This window comes from Hydra vulgaris, chromosome 15 (genome assembly GCF_038396675.1).
Source record: "Hydra vulgaris chromosome 15, alternate assembly HydraT2T_AEP".
NCBI classification, from domain to species: domain Eukaryota; kingdom Metazoa; phylum Cnidaria; class Hydrozoa; order Anthoathecata; family Hydridae; genus Hydra; species Hydra vulgaris.
Window position 1 is genome coordinate 4,224,999 of NC_088934.1, and position 21,916 is coordinate 4,246,914.

The window sequence follows — 21,916 nt, forward strand, 5'->3', positions numbered from 1 at the left end:
CGTCATTTCATTCTAAACGTTGCCTAATTATCTGTTAATGCTAATTTATGTTAGAACTTTTTTTGTTTCTACAAAAAGTTAACTATAAATGTGTTTGTTATTGTTTGAAATTATTTTCTCCAGAAAATTTTTTTATGGCTATACTATTTTTTTACTAAAGAAGAACCATTTAAAACTATTTTGCTAGATGACGACCTTGTTTTTTTTTGTTTTTTTTCAGTTCTTTAAAATGATTTTATAAATATAATACCGTTGTAGAGATTTGATATGAATGAAATTCTCTATATAAATCAATTAAACTTGAAACTTTAAAGTATAACTTAGGATCTTTCATGTATTTTATTCAAGCCAACGTGAGTTAATTCTACTATGTTTACTCATTTTGGCGAATACTAAATTCAATACAGACACACTGCTGCATAAAAAAAATGTAAATTAATACCTGTTTTCAATTCACCCACTGCTATTTAAAAAAATGTATATAATGCTAAACAAGTTTTTGAACCTTAACTTTTTGGAGAAAATTGAGAAATTTTCCCACGATAAATATTTTGTAATTATCACAATGTTATATTTTGTAATGATCTAATCAGATTTATTTCCAATTAATTTTTATAATTTTTTTATTTTTGAATTTAACTATTGTAAACACTCGATCGAAACAGACTCAGCAGTTTCTCTTACAGGAACTAATGGAACTAATTCGTTAGTAAAAAAAAGTATTTATACTATTATTCAAGTTTTTATTTAAAGTGTTTTAAAACTTTTTATTTAAAGTGCTTTTATACAAGCTACAAATATTTTCAATCACCGCAAAATAATTGCTAATTTTTATTAGGCGTCTTAGCTGAAAAAAATCTTTGCTCTTAATTTGGACAAAAAGCAAGCTTAATAGTTCTAAAAATTATAGCATTAATTTTTAAATCATAAAGATTTTGTCGTTTTGACGTCATTACGTAACTGCGTTATGGTCATAATAATAAGCAAAATTTTGTGGAATTTGTGGAATTTTGGATGTTGTAACTATAATGGTAAATACCCTAACATGTGACTAAATAAACAAATATCCTTTAATGTGACTAAATAAATATGTCAATTTATGAACAAATTGCGCTGTTTTGTTTCTCATATTTCATATTTCTTTCATTGCAGTTATTGTTTTTTGAGCGATCTTTTTTTTTTTGATTAGTAATAATAAAAAAATATTTTACCATTAGGGTTTATAATAATAAAAAGTGTTAAGAATTTAACAAAGATTTAATTTCATTTCTTTGTTTTTTAAATGTCTGTCCAAACTCACATGTACTTTTCACTAATTGATTCGCGCCTTAACTAGTTTTTTTGAGGAATAAAAATCGCGAGGTTAGAATTATCTTGTTTTAACTCCACATTTTAGAGTTTAGAGATAAAACGATCTAAAAAAAAAAACTTTAGGAGACGTATGAAAAGATTTTTATTGCTTATGTTATCTCCGCAACTTTTTTGATAATAACTCAGTTTTCATTAATGTAGAAAAATATTATTTTGAATTACATAACACAATTAGTAACTCAAATTCTTTTAAATGTGGAGATACTCAAAGTAGTTCTAACCTCGCGAAATGTCTTCAATAATTTTAGTTTTTTATGTGAATTGAAACACAACTAAAAAAAGTTAAAAAATGTAATATTTTTATTCAATAATATATTTATGAACTTTTGAAATTATTTTCAAACCTATTTTTATCAATATTGATTTAACAATAATATATAAAAAATGAAAGAATAAGAAAACTCTTAGTTTATCTAGAGTATACATGTATATGTCTGAGTATATATAACCTTAATGTCTATATTTGCATATAATGCACTAATATTTTCGTCGCAATGGTTCTCAATAACAAGACCTCAGTTAACAAGTACTCAGTTAGTAGTAGGGTTGTTATCGATTTATGTTTTTGTGTTAACAAGTTGCAAAAACCTGATTTATTACAACTTGCAAATGCAAATAATTTTATCACTTTAACAGCTTAACCGTGTTTTAGTTTTTGAATTTAATTATTCATTAATTAAATTTTGAGTTTGTTGTTTAATACAAATTACTATTTAAACAGGTTTCAAAACAGGAAATTTTTTAAATGAATACAACTTTTTAATCTCTATTGGTATATTTTAAAAGATTCGCGATGCCTAACCTTAATCATATTTAATTAAACGATCACAACCGTTCCTCATTCGTTCTAATAATTCGTTACTTACAATGAGAGCTGTATTTCCTTCTGTAAATTCTGTTGTATTCTCAATTTTCCATATTTTCTCTTCATAAAGATTTAGAAAAGGTGAGTATCAGAGTAAAAAACGAATATCACAGCATTAACAATATATATTTTTTTTATATATAGTATAGGGAACCTGATAATAAATAATGAAAGGTTAATATTGTTCATCATCCAACCCCCTTTTTCACTCATCACTCTTTTCCCTCTTCTAAAATTATTTTAAGTGTATTAAAGAATCTTTTAAAGATATTTGCAGTCAATCCTAATGTTATAACAATTAAAATAATTTTAAGCTCATACCATGATATTACTACGGTCATTTGATGACAATATACGTTGATTTGAAGTTGTTCCTCGGAGACTGTATCTGTTGTTTCTTATCATATGAAGTACAAACGGTCTTTCATCAATATTAATGATATTTATATAATGTTGTTGCAATGTTAAGTTTATACTCCATATAACATATGTTTTAAAGAAAGCTCTTCCAATCAAGAACTATAAGTATTCCAAATTAAAAAACCAGTTGCTTTGATTAGAACAAAATGGTGCTTTAACAAAACCAAATTTATTTCTAATTACAATGCTATCTATTAACTTAAATTATTGTTAAAAGTATAGCAGTGTTGTCTGTTCGTATTAATCAAATCATAAATGTGTTTATAGTTGGGTTAAAAAAAAGTGTTTGTAAAAAAAGTGATACATCCATCAAAGTTCTTTTAAAGTTATAATGACATATATGACAAAATACTTGTCAATGTAAAAAAAAAAATAACAATTTCCAATGCCAACCTAGAAGACCTAAAAAATAAGATCACTAGCAGTAAACTTTAAACTAAAATTTGTTTCATACTTACCAAAGATAATATATATATATATATATATATATATATATATATATATATATATATATATATATATATATATATATATATATATATATGTATATATATATATATATATATATATATCTAAAAGGCATTTGCTATACATAACTTAAGTATGAGTTTTTGGGAGTATGCAGAGAAACATTGAATAAAGTGGTGCTAAAAGTAAACAGTTTTGATAAAAATAGAGGTATCAAGGTTTTTCAACTTCTCTTTTTATGTTTTTTAGGCGTTATATATAATTTTACCATTGAATATTGTGTTTTTTATAAAGTTTATTAGTGCTGAACACAAACCAATATTTTCAAGGTAATAATAATAATAAAAAGATCAAATTTATTTGCAATTATATATTAATAAAGGTTTTGCTTAATAACTTAAGTCCACAACTTTTATTTCAGGGTAATGTATATATGTTTTTTTTGTCAAGAAGAAAATTTACTAAGCCAAAAATTTAAAGAACATAGCACGGAAAAAAGGCTTTATAAAATTTCCATAAAAATTTTGAAACATATGGTCAATAGAAAACTTAATTTAATTTTAATAGAAACGCTATTAACTTATATAGAAATTGCTATAAAAAGTCTCTTCGTATATTTAACTTTTTTTCAAAATATTATTATAAAAAAAATTTATTTTACAGTTTATTTGTTATTAACAGCATATAAACTTTTCTTAACTTGCTGTTAAATTTAGGGTATGTGGTATTTATGAGTATATATATATATATATATATATATATATATATATATATATATATATATATATATATATATATATATATATATATATATATATATATATATATATATATATATATATATATATATATATATATACTTACTCAATTGTGTGCCGAAATTTACTCATTTTGCTTATAACAGTTGAGTTTAAATAGTCACAACTAACATACCTAATTTTTTTATGGCTTGATTTGTCGATTATATTCTATAATGCTTTGATTTGTCATTCTCATATTGTATAATAGACAAATCAACGATATATACAATGAGATATGGATATTATTTTCATGGTTGATTTGTCTATTATAGTCAATTGTGGCTTATTATAACTATAAAAATGTTAGAGCTAAACATATATTATATTTAACTGCAGCTATATTTTCTATCGCGTATTGTTCTATTAAATTGTTTTTTTCTATGGCGTATTGTTCTATTAAAGCCAATTGTCTCACGAAAAAAATCCATAATATTTTTATAAACTGTTTAAAGTTCTTCAGAAATTTTTGATTTACAGTTTTCTTATTCATTTAGTTAGTTACTTTTGTTGTTTTGTATTAAGACAATTTTTGAAAAACATAACCAATTAGAATGTTTAATTGTAAGTATGTTAACAAAGCTTTATTGAATTTTATATTGTTGATTTGTTGATTTTTTGTATTGAGGACTTTTATCAAAAATGTTAACTTTAGCATAAAAATTTTTTTAAAATTAAAACTGATAAAAGTTATTTGTTTTTAGAATTGCAACGATTTTACTTTAATAAACCAAACCAAGAAGTTGCAACACTCTGTAACTTTTCTATTGATATTTTTTTAGGAAAAACACTAAACTATTTTTAGTATAAAAACAATGTTTTTGATTTGGATGAATCTTTTTTATAGCTGCAAACTCAGCATTATAAATTATAAATGCCTCAATTAATGCATTATAAGCATTTTAAATTATAGTTACTTATAAACTAAGCAAAAAATGCCTCAATTAATGCATTATAAGCATTATAAATTATAACTACTTATAAACTAAGCAAAAAATGCCTCAATTAATGCATTATAAGCATTATAAATTATAATTACTTATAAACTAAGCAAAAAATGCCTCAATTAATGCTACAAGGGTCAGTTAGAAGTACTTTAATATAATTCAGAACCCTTTAATTGTTAATTATTCGAAAACCACTCAATAGATTTTTGTAATTTACTAACGCAATAAAGCCAGTTACATTGTTTGTCTATTTTAATAATTTTTTAAGTTTTTGTTAGAGGTTTAAATTAAAAACAAATATTTTCAATTTATCTTTATCGAGCGAATAATAGATTTTGCTCTATATTTATCATCATTATTATTATTATTTTAATCTTGCCTTTCAATAGATTGAGTTTGTTTATATGGCGGCAAAACACCTCCAACTAAAGATAGAAAAACATTCGGTCAATTCTGATGTGTCACTTTGTGATAATGATTGTTGATTAAAAAACTTTTAAAACCTTTTTTTAATTAGGTATTAGCTTACTCATTTTAATCCGTTAACAATGATAACCAATATTTATACCCATTATAATCATCACATTAGAGTTTCCATGTTATGTTTCTATGTTCCAATTAGCTTCCATGTAAAGCTGTCAAAATTTGTGAAAATGCCTACTCTCGAACGAACAGGTGGGTGCTCAGATACCTGTTAAAAATTTTATTTTATAAAAGTTGTTACTATAAACAGTCAAAAAAAATTATATTTTACTTAAATTTTAATTTTAAAAATGCTTTTTTTTATCGAAGACACTGAAAACATTTTAAAAATAATTTGCCTAACTGAAACTTGGATTTCTTTGAATGACCTTCAAAACTTTTATTTTTCATTATCCATGTTTTAAAAGTGCTTTTTCAGAGCGACAAACAAATGAGTTCAAGAGGTTCAAAAACTCTTTTTCAAACGACGATTTTCATAAACTCTGATAATAACATAGAAATCATAACTATTGAAGTTTTTAGCGACAAGTTTTTCACGATCTTCTTTCACATACCAAGTTAATATTGCAAAGTGGTAATATTATTAAATATATAAGATGAATGATAAAATATATGATAAAAAAATATATGATAAAAAAACATTTTAAAAAAAACCGCCTTTTTTTTTTAAAATTTAAATAAGGGCTTTGGATAAGAATTTTAAACTTATTAAGTAACAGGTAATCGTCTTTTGTTAAGTTTAAAATAATTTATCAAATATGAAAATCATTTAGTAATTCTCACCGTATAGTAAGAATGGGCGATTACCTGGGTAGGCCGATATCCACTGGCAGACTTACTTCTGTGTGCAAAAAATTAACAAATAAAAAGTAAAGTAACAAATAAAAATTAACAAATAAAAAGTAAAGTAACAAATAAAAATTAACAAATAAAAGTAAAGTAACAAATAAAAATTAACAAATAAAAGTAAAGTAACAAATAAAAATTAACAAATAAAAGTAAAGTAACAAATAAAAATTAACAAATAAAAGTAAAGTAACAAATAAAAATTATATGTAGTTTTTGAGTAACTGACGATTTAAAGGAGTTTTATCGTTTTCAACCGATATTTTATCGTTTTTAAATCGATATTATGTTTTTTTGTTTTGTTTAGTATTAGTTATTTTTTATTTCAATATAATGTATTTTTGTTTGCATTAAATCTTTACATTATATTTTTAGTTGTCAACTAAGCAACTAGGAAAACTGGTGAGTGCTGAATTTATAATAAATTAAAAAATTAAAGCTGTTTTTGTTTTAGCAAATATTTCAAGTGATTTTTTTAATTATTACTGTAACTGTAGTTTTTTTTTAATGTTACGTAATGTTTTTTTTTGTAATGTGTTACGTAATGTTTTTTTTGTAATGTGTTTCGTAATGTTTTTTTTTGTAATGTGTTTTGTAATGTGTTTTTTTTGTTATGTGTTTCAAATTTTTTGTAATTTTATATAGTACCAAATCAAAATAACTACAACTCAAAACAACTTCCAAACTACATGCCAATTCATAACAATGACAATATGAACACATTCAAAGTTTGTTTTCATTTATATTTACTTATAGTTTACTTACTTTTATATCTACTTATATTTTTACTTACTCTATTACTTTTATTATATATTTACTTATTTTTCTTTATTTTGTATGATATTTACATGTATAACTAATATTTGTTACAAATAAACTAAATAAATAAAGTATAACAAAGACTATTTTTTCGCAAAAATAGATGTTTGTTATTTTACGCAAATGAAGTAACGCTCTTTTCCATTAACTAAATAATGGCGCACAAAATTGTGTTTAAATACCATTTTCATAGTTGATAAAGAAGTTATGTTTTTATTATTATTTTTTTTAACAACTTTAACAAATTTACAGTTCATTACCTTACTATTTCATGATGTAATAAAATGCAACAGAAAATGCGTAACATAACATAATATAAGGTTTACAAGTTTAACTAAGTTTAACGTAATTTAATAAATAATAAATTTTTTGTCATAAAGACTAACAGCGTTTATTTATATAAAATAGGCATTTGTTTCTTCAAATAAAAACATGGTGTTATGGGAACTTGTAAAATACAATAAAATCTCATCATCCAGTACCTCTTTAAATAATTAAATAAAATCTAACTTATAAATATATATGGTCAAAAGAGGTTAAATACAGTCAGCAATGCACAGTATTTTAGTAAAAATCTTGTTGTTAAGTTTAATGCATGTCAATGAAATTGTTGGTATAAGATATAAATTTTTTTTTCATTTTATTTTTGACAAGATAGTTTAATGTTTTAAGTTTTATTTTTTCAGATATTATTTTGTCATATAAATATAGGCTCCGATAGGAAATAGAGAATCGCGAGCACTGTTATTTTTATAGGCAATGGGAAGTTATTTTAAAAATGCGATGGGACCATCAAAATTTTATTGAAGCATGAATAAAATATATTGATAGATTAGTGTATTCAAGGTTTTTAGCATGGGTCCAGCATGGGTGAGTTTATCTTTATTATAAACTAATCTTGATGCATGTTTTTTGCTTATACAAAGAATGTTCAATTTGGATTTGTGTGTAGTTGCCCATTTAATATTTGCATACGTAAGATAACTTTATTTGTAAGAAAAAAAAAAAATGGTTATCTTCGGACAACATAAGTTTAGCTCTATAAAGTAATCCAATATTTTTTTAAATTTTTGTATTTTATGTACTTATTTGGGTTTCCCAAGATATATTTTCGTCAATAAGTATCTCAAGAAGTCTATTTCTATTTTTCTTTATGTTTACCTTAGCTATTTTTAGTGAGGGAAGTTGGTATCTTATTTTAAGTGAGGGAAGTTGGTATCTTATTTTTAGTGAGGGAAGTTGGTATCTTATTTTTAGTGAGGGAAGTTGGTATCTTATTTTTTTTGTTTTTTGGAACAAATCAATATGTATTTTATCTTTATGTATTTTATGATAACCGTTTTAACTTCAACTAAATATTTTATCTTTCAAGCACTTTGTTCATATACTCGTAAAGGTCTTTAACGAGTTGGAAGAATATAATTACTTTATGTCATCGGCAAACATTGTTGAATTAAGTTTTATTGAGTAGTTTGTAAGGTCGTTAATATATAGAAGAAACAGAAAGGATCCAAGAATGAAACCATGGGAATCACCGCGCTCCGTTCTTTTAGTTTTAAGTTTTTATAATTATCTAAAATAAAATATCGTTGCCTGTTGCTAAAGTATTTTTTAAACCAGTTAAGGATGATGTTTTTTATCCCAAAGGTTTCCATTTTTTAAAGTAAAATATTATGATTTACAGTGTTAAACGTACTTAATAGGTCAAAAAAATGCCTAGAGCAAATCGTTTTTTATTAAAAACATCACTTATACTAACTGAGTTTTTAACTGAGTATTTTTTTCAAAAACCAAATCGCTTTTTTATATAGGATTTTATTTTGGATTATTATGGATATTATATGGATAAATAATTGTGTAATCTGTTATAGATTACTCGTTTAAGAAGCTTAGAGAAGATAGGGAGTACAAAGATAGTTTTAAAGTTACTATTGAAAAGACTTGAAAATTTCAAATATCGGTTTATTTATCATTGTAAAGACACTTGCCACTACTCCACTACAGATATTATCTATACCTGGATTTATACATAGAATAATGTTAAATACTTGATAGCTAAGTTCTTTATATTTTCCTTTGCTCTGGGAATCACTTTGATATGATTCAAATAAGTTATTAAAAAGTTATTGTGGCAAGACTAGAGATAATGCTAACAAAAAATTCGTTGAATTTTTTTAGCTATTGTTTTTTTATCACTGTAAGTACAGTGACATATAGAATAGTTTACTTGCTCAAATCGTCATATACAATATAGAGTACTATATATTGTATATGACGACTTGCTCAAATCGTCATATACAATATAGAGTACTATATATTGTATATGACGATTACTATATATTGTATATGACGTCATATTGTATATGACGATTACTATATATTGTATATGACGTCATATTGTATATGACGATTTGAGCAGGTAGACTATTCGATTTAGTTTTTTTTCCAATTATTTTTTTTTAATGCTGTATGCTATTATAATGTCACAAGTTAATTTTTTTTTTGCTTTGAATAGTAATTTTTCTTAGTTTTCTATTGAATTATTTATTATTGCATTATTTGCAAACATTTAGTTTTTTATCATTTCTATTTTCTAATTAATTTTTGAAAATTTTTTATTATCTTTTTTTCTAGTATTGTAAGATTTTTTTATACCTCTAGTAATACTTTCGAAAATTATACGTACAAAATTTTTTGAAAAATACATTTCTAGTAATTCTTTTAAAAGTTTCTTATTCACAATTGGTATATTCATTGACCTTTCAAAGGCATATGATACAGCAGATCATACCATTTTACTTTATAAACTTGAACACAAAGGAATAAATAACATGGTGAGAAAGAGGTTCGAAAGTTGTTTATCAAATCGAAAACAATAAGTTTCATGTGATGATGTTTATCAAAATGATTTTAAAGATATATTCTGTGGTGTTCCGCAAGGCTCTATATTAGAACCACTTCTTTCTACATCTGTATCAAATTTCTAAAAATATTGGAAGTTTGTATAATAGACATTAGATAATATAAATTTTTTTAAATAAAATTAAATTCAGAAGCACGCATTTCATATTATTAGTTTTACAGATCGTCTTACTCGTTCAAAGCCTTCATTTGAAGAAATGAGATTACTTGATTTATATGAAGCAATATTTTATATTTTGTATATATGTGGCAAAATAATTTAATTTCTATCGTTTGTTAAAATATCTTTACTTTAAAACCTGTCAATAAATATACCTTAAGAAAAAATGATTTGCTAAACCAAGTTTTTTGTTGAATCAAGTTTAATCAGTTTTGCATTGATTATCGTGCCCCATATCTATGGAATAAAGTTATTTTGCAAGACTTTGATTTTCCTTCTTTTTTTGCTGTTTTTAAAGCTAAACTTAAAACTTTTATTCTTTCTATGAACGACGTACTTATGTATTTCTTACAGTAACATCTTGAAATTGTTAGCTTTCTTTTTTTACTAATTTGTTTCCTGTTTATATTATATCAGTTTACCTTGTCTATATTTTTAGTCTATTTGCTTTATAGAGTTTATTTTCTTTCATCATTATAAGAAGTTTATTAGTTTATTTCGTCATTAAGAGAAAATTATTACTGCATTTCAGAAAATTTATTTAAGGTTCTTATGATAAGATTTTTGCGATCTTTTTTCAGTTACCTTGTTTATATTGTTTATCAGTGTAAATTTGTATAAGGCAACTGGTATTTTTTTTATTTTATTATTTTAACTATATAGTTATACAACGACAACCTAATGTAACAAATTTTTAGTTGTATTCTTGGTAAATTTAATCCCACCTCAATGCAAGTAGTGTGCCTTTGGGCTGTTGGAAACTTTTAGTTTATGGACTTTGATTTTTCAGGCAGTGGCCGAATTAGACTCTTCGGGGCATGGGGCTACTTTTGGAGGTCTTTTTTTTAAAAATGTGCACAGCATAAAAAATGGCTATATATAAAAAAAAAGCCTCAAAATTAGTTCGAGGCCCCGTAAATTTTGGGGCCCGGAGCCATAGCCTCCTAAGTCTCTCCTTCTTAATCCAGCGCTGTTTACAAGTGTTAAATTTTGTACCTTAAAAAAAGGAAAAGTCTTGAATATTTCTGTTTTTAAAGACTTATAAAAATGTGTTGGTCAGTACGTTTTCTATTGTTGTCATCAAGATTGATGTTGCCCAAGTAGGTTTGTATAAACTTTTATTGTTGTCATTGAGATTGATGTTACCCGAGTAGGTTTGTGTAAACGAGTAGGTTTGCGGCCGTGGCGCAGTGGTTAGAGCGCTTGCATTATTAGCAGGAGATCCAGGTTCGAAACAAGCTTCGGACATATTTTCGCGTCACGGTAACGAAGGAGGCGTGAACTTCCTGGTTAAATTCACTTCCGCGGTGCACTGTGACAAGACTGTTAGGTCTTCTTGGGGCACCTAAATAACAAAAAAAAAAGGTTTGTTTATTATAGGAAAGATGCAGTGTTGAAACATATCATTAAAAATGTTTTTGGTAATTTTATCTTTATTTTACTGTAGAAAGTTTATATTTAAGTCTCATACAAAATAGTATTTTGTGCTCTTAGTTATTTTTTAATTAGTTTGTTTTAGATGATTTAAAATATTTCTTTTATTACGTTTTATTATATGCTTATTTACCTTTTTAAATTTCTTTCTCTCTTTTATAGTCTGTTTAGAAAGGTCTTCGTTTATATTCCACTTTGTGTTATACTTTTCTTTATATATATTCCACTTCTTATTATACTTTTTATATAACTTTTATATAAACTTCAGTCGCCTTAAGTTTTTTTCTTTATCTTGATAGTTCAGTAGTTTCACTATAATAGTTCTGGTGTTTTGTTTTCCATATACGACCCAATTTGATGTCCTTGTTCCAAATTAACTGCACTTAAAATTAAAAGGTTGTTTGTGAATATTTTTTTCACACATTTGCACACATTTCTCACAATATTCACAAACTCCATCTTTCTCCTTGCAATTCTTTCAGACCATTAATTCATATGTTCTTACGTCAAGAGCGGTTTTCTAATTCAGTATTTTTTTTATTTATATTTTAGTTTTAAGATCATTACATTTTCTTTCTTTGAATTGAATTCTTTCTTTATTTATTCTTCTTGAAAATTAAAACTTTTTTTTACACGTTCTTTTCAATATTTCGCATATTTACTTTGTTGACATTTAATTCATTTTCTGTTTTACTGAGTCAATCAGTAACTATTTTTATATTTATACTTTTTGAGTGAAGTTCTATTCTTGGTCTTGATGTGTAACATAGTTCTTTTTTTTTTCTAATAACTTTTTTTGAAACAATTTTTTTTTTATTAAACCTCTTTTTTTGCTATTTTTTTATTCTTGCTTTTAATAATTTTTCTATATTTTTGATCGTTATTTCCATTTTTTGTTTAATGCTCTTGAAGAGCAATCAAAAACATGTTTTTGACTGTACTTCAAGAACTATGTTACACATCAATTCACCAATTATGCTACATATCAATCTACCAGAAACAATACGTAACATGGATGTAGGTGCTAAGGGACTTTAATATATTCAGTCATGATTATTTCTGTTTTGATTACTATATTGTTCCATAAATATATACGAACTTTGAACTCTAGATATCACAGTTTCGTATTGGTGTAACATAACACCTTAATCTACTAGTTTCTTCATTTTTTCACCTTTGAGTCTGCTATTTTATGGTTCACAACTGGTAGGGTTTACAATTTTGACAAGTTCAAAATATGTCAAAATTGTTTTTGTGTAGATTGTCCAATTTGGACAAGTTAAAAATGATATTTCAAAAAAAGGTTTGGTTTTTAAGTGAGTATAAGTTTTTTTTATTTAATAATTAATTGCTTCAGAAGTATAAATAGTGTCTAATTTTGGTATTTATTTTCGGCATTGTTTATATTTACAATTTTTTTAGCAAAAATTAACGTGAGATAGTGTTGGGCGAACATTTTCACACGTTGAAACAACGTGAGCACAACGCTTCCGAGTTTATTTTAACGTTGGTCCAACGTAGTGTGCTAGCTGGGTATTGCCGATAAAACAATAGTTGACAATTAAAATTTATTATTGTTTATAAATTGTTACAATATATGCAGGTGATATATATTGCTAAATAAAGATAAACACTAATAATAAAGATAACTAATATATATTACTAATCTCATTATATTATTTATGTACTAATACAAAAGTTTAGGCTTTTATAAAAATTCATCATTTTAAGGTTGGGTAAATGTTCTTTGTTTCCACCTTATTGTTAATAATGCGCGAATAATTACCGCAATGTTATTTTTAATTATTAATAATTATTTTTAGTTGTTAATAATTAAAATGAAAGTGAATTGCAGTTTCATTGTGCAGTTGTTTTTTTACGTTAAAATCAACGCTCTTTTTGATGTCATATTTAAATCTATATATTGGAACGCAACTGGGTATTATTTATATTTCAATATTGGACATGTCAATTGTTTCACTTGATTAGAGTCCGCATGTCCCACTAGCATTTTGTTCCGCGGCGTATGCACTCTAAAGGTAACCAAATTCTAGATTTTTTAACACTTTATGAGTACTCAAATATTTATAACTCTAGTTGAATTTATGTTTTTAGTGCAGCAGCCGGTTTGGAAGAATTAATACCGTTTAGAAGCTTGCACGTTTTAAAGAAATGGCAACAACTTGGGTATTAACGTAAATGATTCTTTAAAAAAGCAATTGTTCGATATCCATTATTTGATTCGAATGCTGGGAAAGTTATAGAATATTTTTTTGTGTTGTTCACAGTTATGATTTTTAGCTGCTTTCAAGTTTATAGAGCCGTGTTGTTTGTTATGGTTTTTAATTTCTTGGCCTACAAAAAAAAAATTACTGGTTGTTTTAAAGATATGAACTTATTTTTTAAAGATATGAACTCGAAAAACTTATTTGCGTTAATACTATTGATGATTTTTTTAAATAGCAATTAATACAATTAATGATTTTTTCAAAACTAAAACTTTGAAATATTGTCATTTCAAAGTTTTGGTTTTGAAAAAATCATTTACAATGTTTTTTTTAAATTGCCAAAGATGCATTTGTTCAACTCATTGTTATATAAAGTTATGATGAAAACGGTGTAACTATATAGTCTTACAAAATTTATTTGAAATCAAAGTCGAATAAAATAAAGTCAGGTCAACAATTTATTTTAGTCTACAAAGTTTGTTGGTTCTACTTTGTTTATTTGTTTGTTTTTGTTTATGTGGTAACCAAAAAAACAAAAACAGAGAAACTGCTGTTTAATCTGTTAAAAAAAATTTTCAATTTTTTTTTAGATTATTTTTATTATATTTTATCAATAACTAAATTAATGGAAGTAAGAAAGATAAAAAAAAAATTGCTTCTTTATTTTAAATTTACCGGAGTAAATCATCGAATTTTACAATCAATAATAAAGAAACAAACTAACAAAATAATAAGTTTATATAATTTTTGTAAAAAATATCTTCTACATTGGATTGCGTTTATTCATGACGCACGAAAATCAGAGTTAATTAGGTAGAACAATTGCTATTTCTTAATGCAGATGTAAATGCATAACGTAGAAGCAATAATGCGTCGAATATTTTAAACGCTAAAAAATTTTAAATTACGTATGATAAATTGAGTAACGTTGATTTAAATGTAAATCATTATGCTAAAAAGATGAAATCAGTAGGAAAAAATCACAATGAAAATAAAACAAACTTTTACTCCGTATGAAAATAAAGACCGCTCTCTCATCTGATAAAAAAACAAAGATTGCGCGGCATCAATTTTCAACTGATTATGGTTTAAAAAAATAGCAAGTATATTAAGAGGCAAACTAAATGTAGAATTAATCCTGCAAAAGCATCTATAAACCAAATGATAAGTGAAACAAATATATGTCAAGAATTTTACGCATAAATTATTTTTATAAAATGTTCGAAAAAAACGCTAGTATACGTCTAGTTCTTGTTCCAAAAATTTTTTAATCAGCATTTATTGTATTGAAAATACGGATAAAATAAAATAATAATAATAATAAAAACTTCTATTATGGATGGAACTCATTTTTTTGAATAAATTTTCATTATATATATATATATAATATATATACTATACTTGACAAGGATGGTATCTATACTCTCTTGAAATATTGTATGAAAATTAAATCAAAAAATAAGTTACATCGATAGTAGAAGTTTTATTTAATTATATAGTAAAATAAATAAAGTTTCCGAACCTTTACTTTTGATAAATTCCGAAAATTTTATGAAAAATGAAAGATCAATAAAAATGATCATATCTTTCTTTGTAAATTCTAAGCCACAAAGGCTAAATAACTGATGACTTCGAACTTTTGTTCGGTAACTAAAACCTTTACAAGAAAATCGATTTAGATATAAAATGAGCATAATTTATAACTAATGTCGTATGTAGTATCGGTATACATTTTTGTCGTTTTTTCACGTAATTACGTGTTCGCATCATAATTGTGAAGAACAAGAACCCTCAGCTTTGGTACATGATAGCTTCGGCTTTTGCCGAAACCTGGTGAATTTTTGAAAAAATATTTAACTTCAGCGAACTATTTTTTTTGATAGTTTAAGTTATTAAGCCAAAGCTATATTAGCCATACAACTTTTTGTTTAAATTTCTTAATTGTTTAAAGAAATTAAATGTAATATTATTATTCTAAATTACTAATATACCAAACCTAGGAATATAGATAATTTAGAAATTAATCAATCTTAAATTAATGTTATAACTTTTTATTATAAACTTAAATATAATTACATTTTATATTTTTGTATTTTTAACTTATTAGTATAAAAAGTATAATTATTATTAAATAATCGTTGTATCAAAAGTGAGATATTGACAGCATACAAAAAATCAACCTGGTCAGATTCACCCTGATTCACCCTGAATAACTGAAATTGTCATTTTGACATCAAAAAATAAAGCCTAGTTGATCAAGGTTGACAAATAAAAAAAAAATGTCATGGTCTTGGAAAATAAAATTATTTAAATAATCTTAACAAAATAATTTTATTAATTCGAAAATAATAATAATAAAGTTTCGTAACATCATGAAAGTTTATGAAATAGCGTTTTAAATTACGATAGGGCCACATGTTATACATACAAAAATAACAAGAACTTCATGGTAAAAACAACAACATTAAATCATTTAAATATCCACAAGCCCTTGCGCTTCCAAGATTTTATTCCAATTAAGTACCTCTAGGTAATTGTATAGAAAATACTGCGAATAGATGCACAGCTAAAACTAAGCCTCCAAACACCATTTTTTCAAATACTGCTCAGGTTTCAGGATGCAAAAATCTAAAACATTTGTGAGATTTTAGTAGATTCGATTTCAAATAAGGTACAGAATGTCATAGCTGTAAAACGCGGACACACAAAATATCAGGTTCATAAAAATTATTTAAAAACCATCTTTTATTTTTAATCTAATTTTTAATTTTAAAACATTTAAATTTTAAAATAAGACTCTACTGCAGCTAGCTATTTAAAGTATGGAAATAAAAAGTTAATTGCGAAATGAATGCGAAATTTCAAAAAGTTAAATGCGAAATTTCAAAAAATACTAGATAGGTTAATCAGTAAAATATAAGATGTCAATTATTCAAGTATAAATCCTAAATTCAATTAAAGTAATCGTTGCTGTTTTAAAAATTAAAACCAACTTTTTAATAATCTTTTCGAGCTACTTTATAAATTCTTTAAAGCTAATACTTTAAAAAGGATTTAAATATTGTACACTCAGCGATTACATTACTGTATTAGCTTCATTTTTTAACTAGTTCAAAAAAATATGTTTCATGTATCTGTTTTCATAAATATGGTATGCTTATCTTTAGATTTTTAAAAAATTTTGAATTTAAAAACTACAACCATCACTTAACACCACCACAACCACCACCATTTTACACTTTAATTTTTTAAGTCAAAATATTCTATTTGGAAGAGTTTTGCAGAGCATGCTCATCTACTGGGTATAAAAACAATACAACTGTTTAACAAAGCACAGCAGTATAGTTAGAGTTAGAATTGAACCTATTAAAAAATTTAAAGAAGACACCAAGTTACTATAAATAATGTTTAATAATTCATAATACTTAATGATTCATAATGCTTTTGATGAATGTGACAACAGTAATTGTTGCCACAATTATCAGAAAGAATAATCTGTTAGAGAGACATCATAAGTTACTGATCATAGCAACTCTCAACAAAGTAACATAAATATACTACCATACTTGACATATATTTACACATGTTAGCATAAGTTAAAATAAATATATTACCAAAAACACAAAAACTGCTAAAACCTTTAATGTATTCCTGGTTACTTAACCTACACGGAAAAATTTTTTTTCTTTTTGTAATGCTATGATAATATTTATGCATTGCTTGAAAGCTCTTGATTCTAATAAGCACCAGCGTGAACTTACTTTATTAAAAATAGAGGTGGTGTAATACGGTAGTTTTAGAAGAAACTAATTTGTATTTAGTGCTTTAGAAGTTAGAAAACCATGTTTGAAGCACCAACTTATGAGAACCAAGTTTTTTTGTTAGTTACTGAAAAATAATGTCGTATTAACTTGGAGCAAAACAATCTAACAAAATTTCCTTCAATATTTTTAGTGTGTATCAAAATTATATATTTAAAGCATTCAGTTTGACAATGCAAAAAAAAAAAAAAAAATTGATTTAGAATAAGGTACTATTGTAACAATAAAAAACTATCGATACTATCGTGACATCTAAGTTACCATCAATACTATCGTTACAATAACGATATTATCGATACTATTGTAACAAAAAAATACTATCGTTAACTATCGTCAAAAAATTATATATTGATGCTATCATGAAAATGAAAGCACAATCCAATAAAAAAGATTCTATCAATACTATTGAGACCATAAAGATGCTATTGATACTATCGTGAAAATAAAAGCACAATCGTGAGGAAAAAACAATAATATTGATACTATCGTGACAATAGTTATACTATCGATAATATCGTGACAATAGTTTTACTATCGATACTATCGTGACAATAGTTATATTATTGATACTATCATGACAATAATTATGTTATCGATACTATCGTGGCAATAGTTACACTATTGATGCTATCATGACAATATTTATATATCCTCTAATACTTATTACAGAAATCAAGGAACAAACGGTGTTAGTATCAAATTACACACAAAAAGCTGATTTTTCAGTGCCTTTTTTTTTCAATTAAAAGTAAAACAAGATTTAAAAAATAAAAAGTCACAAGGAATTAGACCATGTGTAAAGGATAAGTGTGTAATGACTTCACAGGTTCAATTATTTATTAAACTATTAAATAAGCCAACTTGCTTTAATTAAATGAAAATGTAATCTGCAGAACTTTCTTTCCACATATGGAAAAAAAGTTATTCATTTAGGTTTTGCAGAACTGAAGGTTTTGCTTAAAAAAAAAAAAAAATTGTAACATTAAAACACCCACTTTGCATGACGTATGACGTTTCAAGTAGTTGTTCATTGTAATTTTGAATCTTTGTTCAGATTTTATAATAAATAATACGTGATAGAGTAAAACTAGCAAATGTAAATACTAATGTAATTTTCTACATTAACAAAAAACAAGGTATCATGTTTCAAATTTAATGCTTTCAGAGGCGTCCCGAGGAGGTAGGGTATCTAGCCCCCCTACGAATTTTATTAGTTCGCAAATTGAAACTGGAGTCGGCAAAATCGGATCTATAGTTGACAGGCGGCAACTCTTAGGCAACAAGAAACTTTTATTTTTAGTTATATCTTAGTTGGGAAAAAATATTTTCTAGGCTTTACACGGCATAAAACATGTACGTCACCCCCTTCCTTTAAGATCTCTTCGGTACGGCCCTGAATGCTTTTAAAAAGCTTTTAAAAAACATAAATAGCTTTGAACCTTGAAAACAAGACTATTCCTTAGTTAATTAGTTTTTTTTTTTAATTTTGAAGTTTTAAAAATTGTATTTGATAAGAAACAATTGCTTGGATTAAAATTTCCGATACAGAAATATGAAAAAGTTTTTGGTATGAAATTATAATTGTTTTCTGAAATATTCAAATATATACAATGTATTATTTAATAGTTATATCATTTTATTAAATTTAGTGGGCTTTTTTTCTGTACTTTCATTCGTAGATAACATATTAATTTTAGCAAAAACCAATTTAATTCTAAAGAAGTTGACATTACTAACAGAACTTACAAAAATGGTCCAAGAGTGAGTGTTTTTGCTCACTCTCCGCCATTTTTACAACGTAGAATATCTAAAGCGTGAAGGAAAATCAACAGTTAGAATAATAACATATTGAAAAAAGGTTAAAATTCAGGTTTACAGCAGGTCAAAAGTACATTTAAAACTTTTTGCTGCGCATCCTAGTATTACCTAATTGTTAAAAAGTTTTTTAATGTGATCATATGATGTCGTATCATCTAATCTTCTGTTTTAGATGTACTGAAGACTTGTACATCTAATGCAATAAAGTACTAGAAACGTCTTTAACTTATACATTAATAAGTTTCGATTATGACGCATTTTATAATGAAAATTTATAGAAACAGTATTTTTATAATAGTAATCTCAAAAGTAGCAGTTTTTCCAATTTATAAACCAGTTATTGTAACATGCTCATCTTTTTAAAATTTAAAGCGAGTTTTTGTAGCCAAAGAATTCTTTTACATTTGTTACGTATCTCCGAAGTTTACTGCCTTTGTTGTAAACTTCTCGTGATAAATGTTTAAAGTCAGTTTTTAAAAAGTAATTGTAATTGCAAATTTTTCACTATTAACTTTTGGTAAATGAGATGTTTTTATAATTAGTAATGAGTAAATACTATATAGAATAAACGATGAGCTTTACAAAACCAAATTATCAGAAAGTATACGTTACTTAAACGTTAGTCAAACTCTATTGACAATAGTAATCAATTAATCAATATCAATCTGTTATTAAAACTCATATCAAACAATATATTTTATAACACAACATATAGTATAACATAACAAGATAGTGTAACAAACTATAAAGTGTTTTAACAAACATTTTATAAAAAAACAGAAAAAAGAAAAGCAACCATAAATGCATAACTATTTAAAAAACGTTATAAAGCTTTTGATATTAAAAAAAAATGACTCATACGTGGTACTCAAATACAAATACACTTGTGCGTTAGAGTTTCCGCTGCGCAAATTATATCAAACTTTGTTAATTTACTGCAGAGGTTGCACCAATTTGTTATCTTTTATATAATTAAAACCTCTATGTTTCTTTTTTTTGTGGTTTCCATTATTACTTAGAGAGTTTATTTTGATTCTTAGATGAGCGGATTCGTTAAAGATTTCTTTTGTATATAATAATTTGAATATAATTTTACTAATACCAAAATAAATGTCTCCTTAACTCCAACTTCTCCAGAACTAAAAGTAGACTTTTTTTAGAATTTGACAATTGTGCCCCTCCACTTCGAAACCCGTGTCGTCGGCCATGCTTTGTATTTACATTTAGAAGAATATATACACGCATAATCCTATATAAACGTGTTTACGTGTAACGTTAAATTATACTAATAATAGAATATTAAAACTTCGTTTCTCGCGCTTTTGTTTTTACAAATCCAGAAACAAATCCCGGCAGTTCAATGTTGCAATATCATGTTCACTTAAAAGAGTAGCGAATCCAACAAGTCTTTAATGCTGTATAGACGTTCTCAAAAATCTTTTTATCAGTGCAAGTTAGGAGAGGCATCGCTTACCGCTAGCCACAGAAACTGGAAGTGCGAAGAGGATTCTTAGAGCTATAACAGTGTTGGGTAGACAATCCGTTAAATTATTTAATCTAAAATTTAGTAAATTCTGTGATAATGTACACCTTGCAACTCGTCTTGAAATTGATTTAAGTTTACTACATCAACTGCATGGATATCTTTAGAGTCTCCATTTTGTAAACTTTTCTCATGTTCAAGCAATTTTCCATAATTTCCTTGCTAGTTACACTCTGTAAACTGTGAACATCATAGAGAAAACCGAACAATGAACTTATTGTTTGCATAAAAGTTAATCTTCCTTAAACTAATTGATGTATTAAGAATAGCAAAGTAAAAGAGTATTTTGAATTTTTCTTTGGATCTTGAATAGGCTTGTTACCTTTGAAACTTATTAAAAGTTATTTAGATGATCAACAACAAAAGTTAAAAACAAACGGATCCTTTAGCTCTAGGTCAATAGTATTAAAAGGTGCCCTGCAAGGTTCGGCGTTAGAAACACTACTTTTTTATGTATATGATATGTTCTTTGTAATGAAAAATTATAAAGTTTATATTTTTGCAGATGATATCAAATCTCATATAATACGTAAAAAGATGTTCTATTAAATAAACTTGAGAATAATGCTAAGTTGATTGTAAAGTGGTTCAAATGTAACTATCTAAAATTTAATCTTAAATTATGTCATTAAATAATGGTGGACCATAAACATTAAATAACTTGGCCACATATTGATCGTAATCAAATTTGGGAAGAAAATGATATTGAACATGGAATAACTATCGACAACAAATTAAAATTTAATAAATATCCTACTCAGGTCTGCACAAAAGCAAATCAAAAACTTAGCATTCTTAGAGAAATAATTCTCAACATTTTATAAAGAGAAAACAGTATTAAACATCTTCTTCGAATAACATTTCATGTTTTTTTTAACACACTAGAGGATAGTTGTGTGTATGTGTTGTAGTAAAGCAGCAAATTCAAAAATTAATAAACTACATGCAAGGGCTCCTCGATTGATATTCAATGA

At 25.6% G+C, this 21,916-nt stretch overlaps 1 long non-coding RNA gene across 3 annotated transcripts in view; it reads left to right on the forward strand.

The window, feature by feature from the left end:
* The window catches only part of LOC136091405 (uncharacterized), a 39,617-nt gene extending 25,403 nt beyond the window's left edge, over positions 1-14,214 (forward strand). Inside the window, exons 3-6 of one of the 3 annotated variants that reach the window (XR_010643969.1) lie at positions 6,573-6,599; positions 6,843-13,135; positions 13,356-13,571; positions 13,648-14,214. This is a non-coding gene — a long non-coding RNA (uncharacterized LOC136091405). Of the gene's footprint in view, positions 1-6,572; positions 6,600-6,842; positions 13,572-13,647 lie in introns of all 3 variants that reach the window. The other 2 variants (XR_010643968.1, XR_010643970.1) reach the window with 2 other exon arrangements.
* The last annotated feature ends 7,702 nt before the right edge of the window (positions 14,215-21,916 follow it).